Raw genomic sequence first — 20,463 nt, 5'->3', positions numbered from 1 at the left:
CACCTCTGGGGTACTGGACATATTCTGGGCTCAATAGTCTCAACTATCGGGTCCTTACCTAGCTGACATTTTTCACATGTCTGACGATTCACATATCACAAAAGTAGTCCTTGAGAAGTTCACTTTACAGCTACAGCGTTGATATTCCGGAACGCTACTCGCTCTTCCTCGCTTATTGTAAAACTAATTCACATTACATATCAATTGTAATTATTTAAGGACCGAAAATATTCAGCATATTTCATGGGCATTATACTATTATTTGGCTTTCTTTTCAAACTACAATAGCAATGATTTCAGCAATGTGATGTTTGGGTTCTGGTTCAAAAATGTCTGATCCCAGCCTTCGGTGTATGTCGTTATTGTAGAGCATTGTACAAAATTATATTGCCATGGGAACAAGTTTGCTTCTATATTCAGTTGTTCCTTGTATTATGTGTATTCTTACTGATACATAATATCATTTCTAAAGCAATGCAGGCATATTATCATGTGCATAACACCCTGACTTCTCACAACACCCAATAATTCTTTATATTTTTACCCACATTAGGAGTCTGACAAGACAAACATTTTAAGTGCAATGCTCTACATACATCTCTGTTATGTACATAGTAGAATTGATTCCTCTAAATCTCCTCTACAGAAAACTCTGGGTTAAGTTACATACAAAACCAGGACAAATGATGATGTGGCACTTAAGGGGGCTCTTCAGGCTTTTAATATTGATAGCCTAGTCTCATTCTCATAGCTATTCTCATAGACTCCAATGTATTAGTATTTGAGTATAGGGTGATTTTACTGTGTGTCTATGGAGCCCTGCCCTGACCCGTCATTCTCAATGACAGAAGCTGCCACATACATGCTCCGGCTCCTCGGACTGCCACACGGGGGAGCCGGAGCATACCTGGAAGTGCGTTCTTCCGATATTTCACATGCTCAGATGCTGTGGTCAGGTTTAATGTCCGCGTTACCGCCGGTCAGCATTACCGTTACCGCCGGTCGCGGACATTAGCCGTGGGACCCTGCTACAGTATATGAAACAACAGGCACCGGAGCCTTTGAAGACCCGACATGTGACGTACTATTACGCTACATGTCAGGAAGGGGTTAAAGTAGCATATTTTGCCACACGCCAATTTTTGTGGCAAAATCTACAACTTTTCCCCGCTCACCCCACTTTTCCAGAGTGGAGAGAAATGGGGGTGTGATGTGGGAGGGGAAACCCGCGGGCCAGTTACAATTTGTCACACTGGTTTTCGGCTTAAATCTACCCGAGCAAGGGAGCTGGCATAGAGTTAAGACTGGCACACAGCCTGCTGGACAGATTATAAAACTGACGCAGTGGCCTGTGGTGGGACTGGGACTTAAGTGGGAAAAACACTGGTCTTAATCATTGTCACCCTCTATGTCTAATTACTGTCCAGTCGAATGTTTCTAACGGCACCTGGAAAAAGGTTGATTGTAGTGTTCCTCATCAGTGACAGGAAGTCCAGAAAAATGTCCATCGTTCATAATACCTGCTTTATCTTCAATTCTAAAAATCTATACAAACTTTAGGCTGATATCATTTTCTCTATTAGTTGCTTATTGGACCTCCTGGGAAATTTGTATCTAAGGGATCAAAATAGAAAAATCTGAATCTGTACTGTGTGCAAGAGATACTTCAAAGACAAAGCAAATACTGCAGCGCTCACCTGTGTAATCTGTTAAGGGAGGCACGGATGAAAGACTTGGACACAGTCAGACAAATCCCAAAAAGCAGCTGATCCAGCTTTCCATAAAAATATTTCTATATTTATAGCAGATGAAATCCAAACATCAGTGTAGTCTACGCGTTTCAGACCCTAGACATGTTGGTCCTTCATCATGGCATATTAAATCTAAAGCGAATCCACTTCTTATAGACCAGGGTATGATCACATATAATCAAATAATTGCCAACATCTGTTCCTCCAGCAAAGGAAAACCCAGTGCTGAAAACAGGGTTGGAATAAAAAGGTAATGATCTGGAAGGGATCCAAGTTTCATAAAAACATTCATTTATACTGAAGAACTAGATCATATTTTCTATTCAGACCACCTGGAACACAAGTCCCTAATCTGAACATCCAGAAAGCTTCCCTACTTAGGAGCTTCTGCCTGTGGTTTCCCCCTCTAATTGGTAAAGAAACCCTTTCCACCCCCTGCACTACAAACGCTTTTGTGAACAGTGGCAAAGTGGAAAGTGGCCGCTGAAACATTCCGTGTTTTGTAATGTGGGATGTCGGTGTTTCCTAATAGCCTGGCATAAGTGGGACTAAAGGTTGTAAAAGGGAGTCAACCCACTCTGAAAACCTTTCAGAGTAGGAACCAATGCCTGCAACAATGGGTCTAAGAGGTGGTGGAAATCCCTCCTTATGGATTTTAGGTAACTCATGAAAAATAGGAGTGACCGCATGTTCCACAAAAATGTAGTCAATTTCTTTTTTGCTGAGGATACCTAAAGCAAAACCCTCTTGTGGAATGACGATCAGCTTTTGCTGATACAGGGGGAGCGGATTGTTCTTTAAGGGTAAATACATATGCAAATCGCTTAGCATATTCATTATTTGTGTTTTATATACCTCACTATCTAATAAGACACCAGCTCCCCCTTATCAGCTTCCTTGATAACCACATTCTGCATCCCAGCAATTGCCTGGAGCACAACATATTCATCTCTGTGTGCAAGAGATAGATTCCCTGAGTGAAGAACACAAGCCTATTCTCCTTCCAAAACGACAAGAGTACTAAGTATATCGAGAAAGAATTCACCTGATTAGCTGAGTGGCCTTGGTGTGCTCTTTGGGGTACTATTTCTCATTAGGGAGACCACTTAGTATGCATGAGGAGCATTGTAGTTTCTGGGAAACTACTGGCATCATAACGGCCTAACTTCCTGCTTATCCAGGGCTGGATAAGCAGGAAGTGTCTTTGACTAGTAATAAGCGGCATAGACAATATTCGAATTTGCGATATTTAGCGAAGTTTGAGCCGAATATTCGCCGCAAATTCGAGAATTCGTGATCTCCAGTCATTGTTTACTTGATTGCAAAACTCAGCAATGTAGTATATTCGTGATAAAAATTTGCAATTAGAATATTCGCGATCAACACTAAGAGGTTGGAAACTTTCCTATTGGTTGCTAGGGATGTAAGTGCCAATATTGGTGATAAATTTGCGATAAATTTGCGTTTAGAATATTCAACACTATTCGCAAATACAAATATATAGCACTATATTCTAAATACTTTCAGAAGTTGTGTGGCCATCTTGGAGTGCACAAGAGGAGCCCAGGGATCAATAGCTCTTCAGCTGAAAAGATGAAAAGGAGGGCACTATGCAAGTTCTCATCCTCCAGTTATTGTGAACCAGAGGAGCACCTTAACATCAATTTCAACTGATTCCATTGATTGAGTTAAATTATCAAACAGTCAGTGTAATAAACATACCTGTCTGGGCTCCAGCGGCATGATCCTCAGCCTCGGCACGATCACATTGGGAACGAAACACCGTTGAGCCACGTCCCCTTGGGATGCAATCGCATCCTTAGTAACAGAATGCATTGCTCTGTTTCTCCCTGCAACGCTGTGTGCTGGGAGATTAGCAGTGCTCTATTAGAGTGTGCTAGTGTTTCTGACTAATGAACCGTCAAGTCATGGACCTATCAGGTTCTGATCCACAGACTGTATTTAAATCCCTCCCTGGCCATACACCATTGCCAGTGATAGTCTTGTTTGGCTCACTAGCTAGGTTCCTTGTCTCTCGTTCCTGTTTCGCTTATTGATATCCTGTGTTTATGACCTCAGCTTGTCTTCTGACCGCTCTTCATCTGCCATCCTAGTACTACATAGATTGTCTGGTTCTGTCCATTTCTGACAACTCTGGTATTGTGTTTGTCTGTCTGTGTTTGTTTGTCTGTCTCTGCACTTAATAGCATAGGGACCATCGACCATTTGTGGTCTAGCCATCTAGGACTTGTACTGCAAGTAGGTAGGGACAGTGAGGGGTTGCAGTCCAAGTCCTCACTATCCTTATCCATATATACTCTACTGACGTGACTGTCAAATTATGCACCTCCAAGTACACAGTGCAACTTGTAGTTGAGCATCGTATTGCTTGGTTCTAGTCAAAATTTTTAAACTCTTCAGAAATATACGATAAATTGTAAAAATTGCAGAAAGTACAGAGTAAAGATATAATATGCTTTTTTTCTCCCCTACAAAATAAACAAAAACTCCTAAAAAATGAATCACGTAGAACTTTGAGCAGTGGAAGTAAACAGCTTAATAAAAGAGAAAACCAAAGGGAAAAATGTAAAGTTCAGACAGGATACAAATAGCAAGACTGCAGAGAAAAAGATTTACTGACAAAGAAATTAAAGTATGGTTGCTAAATTATTGTAACAAATTAACCACAGCTTTGAGACTTGCCAGGAAGATACAAAGTAGCAAATTGCAATCAAGAAAGCCACATACACACAAAAATAAATGAATAAATAAATAAGAAAAAAAAAATCAAATACTTCTTCACGCTAGGGATCTAGAAGTGAAATGTAGACAGTAACTTAGAAGTCATATTGGAAAATCTCTAAAAGAAGGTATTATTTCATATGACCATAGCAACCTATAAACCAGGGACGGTGAGCAGTCACTAAGGGTCAGTGGCCTCGGAGTGCTATAGGATTTATCTAATTAACAGACAATCAATCAATTTGTTTACTTGTCTGCATTATGCAGAAAATGCTGTGAAATGGATCGCCTTGGAAACCTGGTCCGTCAGTTTCAATGGGGGATGGAAAGCAATGTATTGAAAAAAACAAAACAAAAAAACAAAAAAAAAACATTTAGCCATGGTAACACAGTGAGGATTTCTTTGTGCTGAGGCTCAATTTTAACTGTGATTTTTGCTTTATTTTTGCTGCTTTTCAAGTTTTAATGAACCTAGGCTTGTATAATACAGCATATGACACACCGTGGCTCTGTATTATGTATCTATCTATGGTCAAAATTGTGGAATATTATTTCAGAAGACTTATCAGTCATGTGTCATTTCTTGCCATTGCTCTACAAATATATCAGCACCTTACTATGGCCAATATCCTTACCATGGTGCAGAAGACACAAGATAAGGATGCAAGCACATGAAAATACCGTGCCCTTGGCATGAAAATTAACATTGTCTCTAGTGCCCTCTATAGGTCATTACCCAATAAGTCAATGTCCAACAATAAAATAGCTTTAAAAATTAAAGTGGTTTTCCTGGAAAAGATAATGATGACTTATGGGTCACCATTATCACATCAGCGGGGGTTCAAAGCCCGGCACCCCTGCCCATCAGCTATTTCAGGGAACTGTTGTGTTCACCCAAGCTCTGGTGAGTGATCCAGGCTCCTGGCGGCTTTCCAAGGACTGCGCCGTACATGATATACTGTTAGTGCTTCATAGTGCAGCTCAGCCCCATTGACTTGAATGGGGCTGAGCTTCAACTAGGCCAGGCATGGCCAACCTGCGGCTCTCCAGCTGTTGTAAAACTACAACTACCACCATGCCCTGCTGTAGGCTGCTAGCTGTAGGCAGTCTGGGCATGCTGGCAGTTGTAGTTTTGCAACAGCTGGAGAGCCTCAGGTTGGCCATCCCTGAACTTGGCCATATGACTGATGTACAGTGATGTCACTGACCTAGGAAGAGGCTGTGGTGCTCAAGGCCTCTTCTAACAGCTGATCGGTGGAGGTCCATGATGTCACAAACCTGTGGAACTGATCCTGATGACCGATTCTAAAGATAAGTCATAAATATATTTTCCTGGATAACCCCTTTAACTAGCCAAACCAGACATCCCTCTGTAGACAGCTGTGTGAGGGTTCTCGCCCTTTGTCATTACAAAGCCGGGTATGGCATGACTATGTGAGATGCCTTTTGTGCAGCTTTGAGGACAGTGGATCCAATTGATCTGTGGAGACCTTGACGCATAAAGTTTATTATGTTTTTGTACTGACCAGTAGGCAGCACATGTGCTGCCATATGGTACCTCTGAGAGATCTCTGAAATGTGGCAGGCGAATAATGTAATGGATAATCCTCATCCATTCATTCAGAATCTAAAAAAGAAAACCTATGCATGACATTGTTAAAAATCTCTGGCACGTGGAAGTATAGAATGGACTAAGAGTAACGATAATTTACAAATGGCAGGAAAAATTTCAGTTTTGCAAAAATGGTCACCTCAACAGTCTATAAAAATATAATTGAAGGCAATGACTTTAGGTTTTCCATTAAATTGGTGGAAGGGGCCAATACATTGGTTGTAGTCGGCTCTGGAGGTGGTAGAATGTAAGAGATGGCTATTTCCCTGCATGGCATACATCTGGAGTCACTTAAGGGTTTATCCCATAATCGATAACAAAAATTGAAAATTTCTTTCTAACAAAGCTAGAACCACATGGATTCTCATTCATTGCTCCAGTTGCTCTTCTAGATTTATTTCAGGCTGACAATTCAGGGAGATGTGTCCTTTCTCAGGAGGGTGATTCCTTTATGCTGTGGCTCCCTTCCTATCATGGCTCAGGGGGCACACCTCTTTTACTGTTGCTTTCTACCTCTAACAGCTCAGGTGGCATATCCTTTCTCAGGGGATTTGTCCTTTCTACTGCAGCTCTCTACCTGTAACTGGCTTCTAACAGAAGATATGGTTCGTGGTAGTTGAAGATTGAAACTGAGCATGTGTGTCCCACAGAGAGCTGCCCAGAGAAATAAGGAAAAGAACAAGCAGTAAGTGATGCCATACAGATGTAACCCCTGCAGAGAAAGAAGATGCTGCTGCTGTCAATTACAAGCAAGGACTCACAGTAGCAGGCATTAGCGCTGATTCTCCTTAGATGAAGGGGACTACAAATCCCATGCAGCCATTAGCATGGGGACAAGAGGGAAAGGTCAAAGAAGGAAGTGGAGCATCAGCTACTTTAGACACAGCAGAACAACCAGGAGATAGAGAGACTGAGAGATCTCCACAAACAGATGCTCACATCTGTTTGTGGAGATCTCTCAGTCTCTCTATTTCCACAAACAGATGTGAGCATTGCTTCAGGAAAGACAGTACAAACCAGCCCAGATGGCGCCTGTGGTCTTGTGTGCAAGGAGACAGTCCAGCCACTGCGTTACATCCACAATCCAGCCTGCATCTCAGGAGGATCGTGCCACCAACTCCACAGCCATCCAAGCCTCTGAATACTGCAGCCCCCTGCTGGCACTTGGACAGGACAATTGTAAGTGCACCAACATTAGCGCGCCAACGTTTCTGCAGCCGGGACCCAACGTTTGGACTGGATTAATTTTTAGGAGTTAATAGCAAGCTGAGGGTTAGGAGCAAACAGCTGGGAAGTTATACTGTGTTTGTCTGGTAAAGGAGAGTCTGTGTGCTCACCATCACTGCTTACCGTTACAGCTAGCCGTTACAGCTAGCCTGGCCCCTTCACCAGGGGTTTCCCTTAGACACAATTGCAATCTGTGCTTTGTTCTTTTAATTGCATAACTGTATCTTTATGTTCTTCAACATTGTTCACCTTTTCCAAAGTTGATCCTTCCTGGGGTAAGTGTGTACTGAGCTTTCCCAAGTCGGCCCCAGGCAGAAGAAGAAGAGCCACTTGCCATCCTATAGAGCTCTAAGCAAGATTTGGGTGGAGGCACTGCGCCACAGTGAGGTGAGTACCACTATATACCCTGCCTACCGAGGGCTGCCCAAAGGGGTGTTACACAGATGCATTCATAATTCAGTGGCTATAAAAAAATATATATTTCATCCATTTACAAAAGTGTTCAGATCCAGGTGCTGGATAGAAAAATGTAAAATATTTTTTCATGGGACAACCCCTTAAACAAGGTGAATTCAATTACATGGGCTACACATTTGCTATGCAGTATTGTTTGGGGCTGTTGGACTCCAGCAGTTATATACTCAACTCTAGTAAAATCCAAAACCTGAATTTCCTGCTGTTCTTAAAGCCTAATTCCTTCACACAACAAAAACTAACCATCTACGGCAATGCCGCCCTGAGAGCATGCACCTTGGAACGGAAGTGGGCAACCCCCCCCCAAAAAAATGACTGCAGTCATGTTATTTGGCATGTCACATCTGGTATACACAGTAAGGGCTCATTCAGATGTCCGTAGTGTTTTGCGGTCCACAAATTTCGGATCCACAAAACACGGATACCGGCCGCGTGCCTTCCGCATTTTGTGGACCGCACATGGCCGGCACTATCATAGAAATGACTATTCTTGAATAGAATAGAATAGGACATGCTCTATCTTTCTTGTGGGGCTGCGGAACTACGAATGCGGACAACACAATTCAACCCATTGAAATGAATAGGTCCACACCGTCTGAATGAGCCCTGCTGCATGTAAATACATCTCACCTCCACTGACTGGCAGTTATTGGGAAGGAACTGTTTCTTTGTGATAATCGCCTGCTTAGTTGTGATAATCGCCTGCACATACAACCGGCAATCCAACCTCGCAGACCTGTATAGACTGACATGTATATTACATGTGTTGTTATTATTATAGCAATTACCATTAGCAATTCAACGTGCAGAACATTTCTTCTTGTATAATCACTTCTAATCCTCCCTCTTCAGTAAAAGTATTAAATCAGTATTATCATCAGCTCGTGTATTATAGAGAGTACCGCACCCACTAGGGAAGAAATTAGTATAAGAGAGGTCACGTCAAAGTGCTATTCTGTATGACAGAGTGCGACATTCAGCATTACAACCTATTCCCTACAGTATTTACCAATAATGCCTATAAATATTTATTTGTCTCTATCTATCTATATCTGTATCTCTCTATCTATCTTTCTATTTATCTATCTAATAAGCACACCTCGGGCAGTCCCTGTACCTGCAGTAAAAACTACTCAGACCCCTGGAGTAGTTTTTTCTCCTCTTTTAGACCTGTTTTAAGGTTTAAAATATATAAACTATGTCGGGGCTGGACTCCAGGCCCCCATCACACGCTTGTCACCCCTAAATAGTTGTAAAAAGGGGGCTTGTGACAAAAAATTTAAATATTATTAAGGATATTATTAAAAGTTATGTTTTAAGCTATTCACCCATGACTCTAAAGGGTTTGGGTGAGTATAGTTATGAGTTGGGCAGAGTTAGAGGCCTGGCTTAATATAAAAATTTGCTGCGGTGTGCTATGCCTGCTGCTGATATTGTCAGTCTAGCTACATCTCTGCTACATCTATTTGTATCTATCTATCTATCTATCTATCTATCCATCTATCTCCTATCCATCTATTTCCTATCTATCTATCTATCTATCTATCTGTGCTGCCTTCTTTTGCTTCATTATCCATACCCGGGACCTTGGTCGCAGGTCCCTCAGGAGGATTTTTTTGCACCCGCACGTTTTCCTTTTGTGTGCTGCTTCTCTTTTTTTATATTTTATCTATCTATCCATCTATCTATCTATCTATCTATCTATCCATCTATCTCCTGTCTATCTCATATCTATCTGTCTATCTATCGCCTATCAGTCAATCAATCAATAAAGCTTTATTGGCAGGTCTAAAATTATACATTAGTATTGCCAAAGCATGTGGGAAATAGGAGGTTGAGAAATGGGGACACACCCGGGGTCAGGGTATCAGAGTCCATGGCATATCAGGCTCCTCTCAGTCTGTGGCAGCCACTGATATATTGTGCTGCTATGTCCACAGTGTTCTCTTCCTCTCCCAGCAGGATGGGCAGCTTCTCTTCCTCCTCCATGGAGCTGAAATCTGGGCAGAGATCAGACAGTCTCCTAAAGTGGATGACACAGTATATCAGGACGTGGGCCTCATCTTCCACCGTCTCCAGGTGGCACTGCTGGCACAGTCTGCTTTCTCTAGGCATGTAGCTCTGTCGATGCTGTCTGTATGGATTTCCTAGTTTCTCAAGACATGGGGCCAATTTGGGGTCCTTTGTCTGTCCTGTGCCTGCTGTCTCTGCCCTCCATCATGTCTCATAGTATGTTGTGATTTTCCATCAGATATCCACGGATGAGTTTTGCTCACAGCCTTCATTTGAAGGTCTGGTGTTTGTTTGTTTGTTTGTTTCCATTTGTGTAACATAGGATCCAGTGTCTGAGACTCATCCTGTGGTTATGCACTAAGGTGATGTTCACAGGTATTATTATTTTTTAGTGGTTTGTATTTCACCCCCCCCCCCCCCCCCCGTTCCTGTGAATCACCATACTGCATAATATATATACACCTGAAATGTGCTCCATCTCTTGGCGGGTTACAGAGACACCGACCGGGGGACTGCGGCATCCAGGGTTTTCTGCTGACTCTTCAAACCTTTTTTTGTTATCTTAAATATCCCAATTATTATGAATTATTTATTATTATGAAATAAAATATATATTTTTAAATATATTGGGCATTCATTTGTTGTTTGTTAGACAACACTTTAGGTTTATATAGGGTCAATTTGTAGTCTTTCTGCAGGCTCTGGTACACCGTCAGCTTCTGGGATGCTCTCACCTCCTTCCTCCATTCACTGGCGTATTCCTCTTGTCTCTTGCTTACTGTGTTCCTGATCCCGGCTTTTGTGAGGTGGTATGGGGTAATTTTCTGTTCGGGCTGGGTTTCAGTAAGTTTATTTTGGGGCTTTGCCTTGTCTGGGATCCCTTGTTGTAGCAAATCTTTATGGTGATAGGAACCTTCACTACTACCATGTAGATGGCCCCAGAATGATAGCACCCTCTTCTGGATTGTAAAGTGTAGAGGGAATATGCCAAGCTCCCCTTGATAGGCACTGTTAGAGGTGCTGCGATAGACCTGGAGGAGATGCTTACAGAATTCCAGGTGGAATGTTTCTGTTGGGCTGAAATCCTATCTTGGCCAGTGGGGGTACGTGTGAGGGTCCCAGACTTCACTGCCATACAGGAGGATTGGTGCAATGATGGAGTCAAAGATTTTAAGCCAGACCCTTACGGGTGCTTTGAGGTGCTTTGAGGTGGTCTTTTGATGTTGTAGAAGGTCTTGCATGCTTTGTCATTTAGCTCCTAAATGGCTGATTTAAAGCTCCCAGTTTGGTCAATTATCATGCCCAGGTAGGTTTAGCTGTTGGTGGCTGTAAGAGGGCAGTTGTGTAGCGTGAAGGTAGGGGGCCTGGCTGACTTTGTTTTCCTTCTCTGGAACATCACAGTGTTGGTCTTTTTTAAATTGATGGGAAGGGCTCATGTGGTGCTGAATTTCTCCAGAATGACTAGCTGGTCTTGGATACCTTTCTCATTTGATGATAGTAGGAGAAGGTCATCCGCATAAAGGAGAAATTTCACCTCAGTGTCATGGAGGATGAGACCTGGGGTTGAGGAGGACTCTAGAGCCGCTGACAGCTCATTGATGTAAATGTTATAGAGAGTTGGACTGAGGCTGCAGCCCTGTCTGACTCCTTTGGCTCTGCTGGAAGTAAGCCGTTCTTTTCCTATTTACCTTCACGCTGCATCGGTTCTCGGTGTAGGAGCTTTTGATGACGTTGTATGTCTTTCCTCCTATTCCATTCTCCAATAGCTTCAGGAGCAATCCTGGGTCCCACACCGAGTCAAAGGCCTTTTTGAAGTCCACGAAACAAGTGTATATCTTTCCCTGCTTTGTGTTGTGGAAGGGGTCATTTCTATATCCCCGAAATGCGTATGGGCTATACTGGCATGCTGGCATGCTGGTAAAGAAGTTTTCCTGATTTTTTTAAATAAAGACGGCTGCGTCAAAGACCAGTAACCATTGAAAGTTTTGATAATATGAAGCTCTAACAAACGCACAGTCAGCTGGCTGATGATACGAAGCTCCAATAAGCGCGCAGTCAGCTGATATCCAGTCCATGACGGATCTCCAAGCCCGCACAAAGACGAGATGACATCGACTAGACTGAGATAACACTAATACAGTCGCAATAACAGGTGGGACGCCACCTTGGTACGTTACCGCACTGTGCCCCTTAATCTTCTCAGTCCATCCAAGAGACTTGATACATTTACTTTGTGCGCTGTTGCTGGAAGCCAGTAGTAACATTGTATGGAATCACGATTATCTGAGAATCTGTTTGTGTAAGAGTGTTACCCGGATATATAAGAGGACTATCACTTTTAAAGATTCAATATATGGATTGCGGTTGTTCATATTCTGGACTCTGATCATTATCGCTGCCACTATTGGCATTTTGCACTTTGATGACCATCTATTGCTGCTACTCATGTGATTAGTTTTTATGTGATTTTTATGCTGTTAAATTCATATAGTATTACTGCCATTTATGTCACATGTGATCTTTATGCTGCTACATTTAAGAATTTGTGTAATTTTAGGGAGCTTAATTAAATGTTTCTCATTTTTTGACCACATATTTGAGTGCCTGGTCTAAGACTAGGTCTACACGACGAGATTTGTCACGCGACAAAAAGTCGAATGACAGATAGGGCCCAACTACACTGCAACATTTGTAGCGCAACATTTTGTTGCACCAGTGTCGCGCAACAATTTTTATAATGGCAGTCTATGGTGGTGTCACACTGCAACATGCAACATGCTGCGACTGCGACGCAACAGTCACAGAAAAATCCATCTCGAATGTCGTCATGTAGACCTAGCCTAATTGTTTTACTTATTGATTCCTCTTCTGTGGCTGGGTGGGTCACAAAGACCAAGAGCACCTGATTCAAATTATCTAGCTGTAGTGATCCACAGATATCTTGCTTAATATACACTCACCTAAAGAATTATTAGGAACACCTGTTCTATTTCTCATTAATGCGATTATCTAGTCAACCAATCACATGGCAGTTGCTTCAATGCATGTAGGGTTGTGGTCCTGGTCAAGACAATCTCCTGAACTCCAAACTGAATGTCAGAATGGGAAAGAAAGGTGATTTAAGCAATTTTGAGCGTGGCATGGTTGTTGGTGCCAGACAGGCCGGTCTGAGTATTTCACAATCTGCTCAGTTACTGGGATTTTCACGCACAACCATTTCTAGGGTTTACAAAGAATGGTGTGAAAAGGGAAAAACATCCAGCATGCGGCAGTCCTGTGGGCGAAAATGCCTTGTTGATGCTGGAGGTCAGAGGAGAATGGGCCGACTGATTCAAGAAGAGCAACGTTGACTGAAATAACCACTCGTTACAACCGAGGTATGCAGCAAAGCATTTGTGAAGCCACAACACGCACAACCTTGAGGCGGATGGGCTACAACAGCAGAAGACCCCACCGGGTACCACTCATCTCCACTACAAATAGTAAAAAGAGACTACAATTTGCACGAGCTCACCAAAATTGGACTGTTGAAGACTGGAAAAATGTTGCCTGGTCTGATGAGTCTCGATTTCTGTTGAGACATTCAAATGGTAGAGTCCGAATTTGGCATAAACAGAATGAGAACATGTATCCATCATGCCTTGTTACCACTGTGCAGGCTGGTGGTGGTGGTGTAATGGTGTGGGGGATGTTTTCTGGGCACACTTTAGGCCCCTTAGTGCCACCATGTACCCATCATCTGATGGCTACTTCCAGCAGGATAATACACCATGTCACAAAGCTCAAATCATTTCAAATTGGTTTCTTGAACATGACAATGAATTCACTGTACTAAAATGGCCCGCACAGTCACCAAATCTCAACCCAATAGAGCATCTTTGGGATGTGGTGGAACGGGAGCTTCGTGCCCTGAATGTGCATCCCTCGAATCTCCATCAACTGCAAGATGCTATCCTATCAATATCGGCCAACATTTCTAAAGAATGCTATCAGCACCTTGTTGAATCAATGCCACGTAGAATTAAGGCAGTTCTGAAGGCAAAAGGGGGTCCAACACCGTATTAGTATGGTGTTCCTAATAATTCTTTAGGTGAGTGTATATAGGGATGTTTGGTTGTGATCAGACAACTGCGACTGTGGGCTGACTATGAAGGCCCCAATGTTTGCGGGGTCCATGTCTTTGATGGCATAGTCCACTATGCTGCCACCCACAAAAGAGTTTATTGTAGTCCTTCCTAGAGAGTGTCCCTTGGTGCGACAGTTGAGGATGTGGAGTCCTAGGCTTTGGCAAAGATTCAACAATTTTTTGCCACTTTTATTTACCGTACTGTCGTAACTGTTCCTCTCTGTATGTACTGAGCTGTTGCTGTCGGTCTGTGCTTCATATATATAGATGTTTCAATCTGTGGTCAGGTAGTCTCTTTCCCTGCCTGTTCTGGCATTGAGGTCTCCCATGATAAGGATATCTATCTATCTATCTATCTATCTATCGATCTATCTACAGGTATCTATCTATCTATTATTAATCTATCTGTGTCTGGCTTTCTAAACTGGCATATCATGAAATAAGATGTTTGATATCACATATTTATTTTCCGCTCTAGCTGATAAAAAATTCTCGCTCTGTTGTAAGTCATTTTAGACTCAAAAAATGCTTACGGTGCTGAGTTAGAATTGATTTAGGACTGTAAGTCTGCTGTGTACTAGAAATAGCCTCTCCAGGATGTTAACTTTATCTAAAATACAAGCCATAAGCATCTGCTCACGGGCTGTGTACTAGTAAAATTATCTGTCATATAGGACACCATGGAAGTGGTTAGAGATGGCGGCAGACACAAAGTGACAGACTCTTAGCAATTCGCGTGTATCCCATTGAACTCAGCTGCCGTAATAAATCTCTGAAGCAGAATTTGCTTTCTTCTTACACAGATGATTGGTCAGATTTTTCTGTGGCTTAACAAACAACCTTCCGAAGTGTTAAAAAATGAACCAGAAAAAAAAAAAAAAGAAATGTGTAAAAGTTCTATAAAATACTACAGACAAAAATATTTTTAGTTGAAGATGTGACTAGGTCATAATATATTTTTCCACAATATTTTCACACATTGTATAGGAACTGTGAGCATGAAAGACAAAGCGCTGTCCCGCCATATGGTACCTCTGAATGCCATCATATTACGGAGATATTCCATAGAATCAAAACATCTATGACAACCCAACTTCATAATACGGCACAAAATTAGTATTTTTATTTTTGCAGATTTTGTGTAAAATTGCAGACATACAGAGGTAGAGTATGGTCCCAGACTGTATGACTAGGATCTGCACATTTTGAGCCATCATACTGTATAATACACATTCAAGGGAATTTATCCAAGTCCTACATCCCAAAACTCTGGCTTCAAAAAGAGACAAAATAGAGTGGTATGGCTTTTTAGGGCTTATTTGCACAAGCATTTTTAAAAAATCTTTTTGCATTTTTACACCACTCCACCAGTTTTGAAAAGTGGCTGGAAAAGTATGCATAGTTAGCCTGCGGGGGGCAGCTTTGAGTCAGATTTATCACCTGTGACTTTTTAACCACTCCAGGACCGCCGTACGCAGGATTGCGTCCTGCCGGCGGCCCTGCTCTTCTGGGTGGACGCATATATGCGCGCGCACAGGCGCGCGCGCTCACAGGAACGGAAGGTAAGCGAGTGGATCTCCAGCCTGCCAGCGGCGATCGCTCGCTGGCAGGCTGGAAATGTGATTTTTTTAACCCCTAACAGGTATATTAGACGCTGTTTTGATAACAGCGTCTAATATACCTGCTACCTGGTCCTCTGGTGGTCTCTTTTGTTTGGATCGACCACCAGAGGACTCAGGCAGTTCACTAAAGTAGCACCAAACACCACTACACTACACTACACCCCCCCTGTCACTTATTAACCCTTTATGAACCACTGATCACCCCATATAGACTCCCTGATCACCCCCCTGTCATTGATCACCCCCCTGTCATTGATCACCCCCCTGTAAGGCTCCATTCAGACGTCCGTATGATTTTTACGGATCCACGGATACATGGATCGGATCCGCAAAACGCATACGGACGTCTGAATGGAGCCTTACAGGGGGGTGATCAATGACAAGGGCGTGATCACCCATATAGACTTCCTGATCACTTCCCTGTCATTGATCACCCCCCTGTCATTGATCACCCCCCTGGTAAGGCTCCATTCAGACGTCCGCATGATTTTTACGGATCCACGGATCGGATCCGCAAAACACATGCAGACGTCTGAATGGAGCCTTACAGGGGGGTGATCAATGACAGAGAGGTGATCACCCATATACACTCCCTGATCACCCCCTGTCATTGATCACCCCCCTGTCATTGATCACCCCCCTGTAAGGCTCCATTCAGACGTCCGCATGTGTTTTGCGGATCCGATCCATGTATCCATGTATCCGTAAAAATCATACGGACGTCTGAATGGAGCCTTACAGGGGGGTGAACAATAACAGAGGGGTGATCACCCATATACACTCCCTGATCACCCCCTGTCATTGATCACCCCCCTGTAAGGCTCCATTCAGACGTCCGCATGTGTTTTGCGGATCCGATCCATGTATCCGTAAAAATCATACGGACGTCTGAATGGAGCCTTACAGGGGGGTGATCAATGACAGGGGATGATCAGGGAGTGTATATGGGTGATCACCCCTCTGTCATTGATCACCCCCCTGTCATTGATCACCCCCCTGTAAGGCTCCATTCAGACGTCCGCATGTGTTTTGCGGGACCGATCCGTGGATCTGTAAAAATCATACGGACGTCTGAATGGAGCCTTACCAGGGGGGTGATCAATGACAGGGGGGTGATCAGGGAGTCTATATGGGTGATCACCCCCCTGTCATTGATCACCCCCCTGTCATTGATCACCCCCCTGTCATTGATCACCCCCCCTGTAAGGCTCCATTCAGACATTTTTTTGGCCCAAGTTAGCGGAAATATATATATATTTTTTTGTTTGTTTTTTCTTACTAAGTCTCATATTCCACTAACTTGTGTCAAAAAATAAAATCTCACATGAACTCACCATACCCCTCACGGAATCCAAATGCGTTAAAAATTTTAGACATTTATATTCCAGACTTCTTCTCACGCTTTAGGGCCCCTAAAAAGCCAGGGCAGTATAAATACCCCACATGTGACCCCATTTTGGAAAGAAGACACCCCAAGGTATTCGCTGAGGGGAATATTGAGTCCATGAAATATTGAAATTTTTGTCCTAAGTTAGCGGAAAGTGAGACTTTGTGAGGAAAAAAAAAAAAAAAATCAATTTCCGCCAAAAAAAAACAATTTATGCAAAAAAAAAAATAATTCTATGAACTCGCCATGCCCCTCATTGAATACCTTGGGGTGTCTTCTTTCCAAAATGGGGTCACATGTGGGGTATTTATACTGCCCTGGCAATTTAGGGGCCCTAAAGCGTGAGAAGAAGTCTGGGATCCAAATGTCAAAAAATGCCCTCTAAAAGGAATATGTGCCCCTTTGCGCATCTAGGCTGCAAAAAAGTGTCACACATGTGGTATCGTCGTACTCAGGAGGAGTTGGGCAATGTGTTTTGGGGTGTCATTTTACATATACCCATGCTGGGTGAGATAAATATCTTGGTCAAATGCCAACTTTGTATAAAAAAATGGGAAAAGTTGTCTTTTGCCAAGATATTTCTCTCACCCAGCATGGGTATATGTAAAATGACACCCCAAAACACATTCCCCAACTTCTCCTGAGTACGGCGATACCAGATGTGTGACACTTTTTTGCAGCCAAGGTGGGCAAAGGGGCACATATTCCAAAGTGCACCTTTCGGATTTCGCAGGCCATTTTTTACAGATTTTGATTGCAAAGTACTTCTCACACATTTGGGCCCCTAAATTGCTGGGGCAGTATAACTACCCCACAAGTGACCCCATTTTGGAAAGAAGACACCCCAAGGTATTCTGTGAGGGGCACGGCGAGTTCCTAGAATTTTTTATTTTTTGTCACAAGTTAGCGGAAAATGATGATTTTTTATATTTTTTATTTTTTCCTTACAAAGTCTCATATTCCACTAACTCGCGACAAAAAATAAAAAATTCTAGGAACTCGCCATGCCCCTCACGGAATACCTTGGGGTGTCTTCTTTCCAAAATGGGGTCACTTGTGGCATAGTTATACTGCCCTGGCAATTTAGGGGCCCAAATGTGTGAGAAGTACCTTGCAATCAAAATGTGTAAAAAATGGCCTGCGAAATCCGAAAGGTGCACTTTGGAATATGTGCCCCTTTGCCCACCTTGGCTGCAAAAAAGTGTCACACATCTGGTATCGCCGTACTCAGGAGAAGTTGGGGAATGTGTTTTGGGGTGTCATTTTACATATACCCATGCTGGGTGAGAGAAATATCTTGGTCAAATGCCAACTTTGTATAAAAAAATTGGAAAAGTTGTCTTTTGCCAAGATATTTCTCTCATCCAGCATGGGTATATGTAAAATGACACCCCAAAACACATTCCCCAACTTCTCCTGAGTACGGCGATACCACATGTGTGACACTTTTTTGCAGCCAAGGTGGGCAAAGGGGCACATATTCCAAAGTGCACCTTTCGGATTTCGCAGGCCATTTTTTACAGATTTTGATTGCAAAGTACTTCTCACACATTTGGGCCCCTAAATTGCTGGGGCAGTATAACTACCCCACAAGTGACCCCATTTTGGAAAGAAGACACCCCAAGGTATTCCGTGAGGGGCATGGCGAGTTCCTAGAATTTTTTATTTTTTGTCGCGAGTTAGTGGAATATGAGACTTTGTAAGGAAAAAATAAAAAATATAAAAAATCATCATTTTCCGCTAACTTGTGACAAAAAATAAAAAATTCTAGGAACTCGCCGTGCCCCTCACAGAATACCTTGGGGTGTCTTCTTTCCAAAATGGGGTCACTTGTGGGGTAGTTATACTGCCCCAGCAATTTAGGGGCCCAAATGTGTGAGAAGTACTTTGCAATCAAAATCTGTAAAAAATGGCCTGCGAAATCCGAAAGGTGCACTTTGGAATATGTGCCCCTTTGCCCACCTTGGCTGCAAAAAAGTGTCACACATCTGGTATCGCCGTACTCAGGAGAAGTTGGGGAATGTGTTTTGGGGTGTCATTTTACATATACCCATGCTGGGTGAGAGAAATATCTTGGTCAAATGCCAACTTTGTATAAAAAAATTGGAAAAGTTGTCTTTTGCCAAGATATTTCTCTCACCCAGCATTTTATTTAAAAAAATAAAATAATAAAAATCATCATTTTCCGCTAACTTGTGACAAAAAATAAAAAGTTCTATGAACTCACTATGCCCATCAGCGAATACCTTAGGGTGTCTACTTTCTGAAATGGGGTCATTTGTGGGGTTTTTCTACTGTTTAGGGATTGTAGAACCTCAGGAAACATGACAGGTGCTCAGAAAGTCAGAGCTGCTTCAAAAAGCGGAAATTCACATTTTTGTACCATAGTTTGTAAACGCTATAACTTTTACCCAAACCATTATTTTTTTGCCCAAACATTTTTTTTTTCAAAGACATGTAGAACAATAAATTTAGCGAAAAATTTATATATGGATGTCGTTTTTTTTGCTAAATTTTACAGCTGAAAGTGAAAAATTACATTTTTTTGCAAAAAAAACGTTAAATTTCGATTAATAACAAAAAAAGTAAAAATGTCAGCAGCAATGAAATACCACCAAATGAAAGCTCTATTAGTGAGAAGAAAAGGAGGTAAAATTCATTTGGGTGGTAAGTTGCATGACCGAGCGATAAACGGTGAAAGTAGTGTAGTGCCGAAGTGTAAAAAGTGCTCTGGTCATGAAGGGGGTTTCAGCTAGCGGGGTTGAAGTGGTTAAAAAGTTGCAAAAAAAAAGCGCAAACATACTCTAGTAAACGGGGTGGTGTAGAAAGTGTTAGACTTAAAGGGGTTTTCCCATCTCAGACAATGGGGGCATGTCACTAGGACAGGGGTAGGCAAACCCCGGCACTCCAGCTGTTGTGAAACTACAACTCACAGCATGCATACTAACACTGCTCTTTTCGGAACTCCCATAGAAATGAATGGTGCATGCTGGGAATTGTAGTTTCACAGCAGCTGGAGTGCCGAAGGTTGCTGATCCCTAGGATATGCCTCCATTGTCTGATGGGTGCAGGCCCCACCTCTTGGACCCACACCTATATAGGGAACGGAGCCCTGCAAAGTTGTGGGGGGGGGGGCACACTGCACATGTGCAGCTGCCCTCCATTCATTTCCGTGGGGTTGCCAAAAATAGCAGAGCTCTGGCTCGGCTATTTCCGTTGGCCCCATAGAAATGAATGGGAGCAGTGGCCACACAAGCACGATGCACTCCCATTCAGTACTATGGGGAGAGAGCTTGGCCACCACTTTCCCCACTCCATTCTCGGTGTAGGTTGGGTCCCAGAGGTGGGAGCCGCACTTATTAGACAATGGAGGCATATCCTATCGATATGTCCCTTTGACGATGTACTGTAACAAATGTATCACATATGGTGATGCCAATGAGGCAATGCAGACTCCTGCAAAACTGACCTGAAAAAAATCCCCTCATGATAAATTTCTCCCATAGTTT

The sequence above is a fragment of the Bufo gargarizans genome, chromosome 7 (assembly GCF_014858855.1).
Source record: "Bufo gargarizans isolate SCDJY-AF-19 chromosome 7, ASM1485885v1, whole genome shotgun sequence".
NCBI lineage: Eukaryota > Metazoa > Chordata > Amphibia > Anura > Bufonidae > Bufo > Bufo gargarizans.
The sequence above is the reverse complement of the archived record's forward strand: the minus strand, read 5'-3'. Positions refer to the sequence as shown.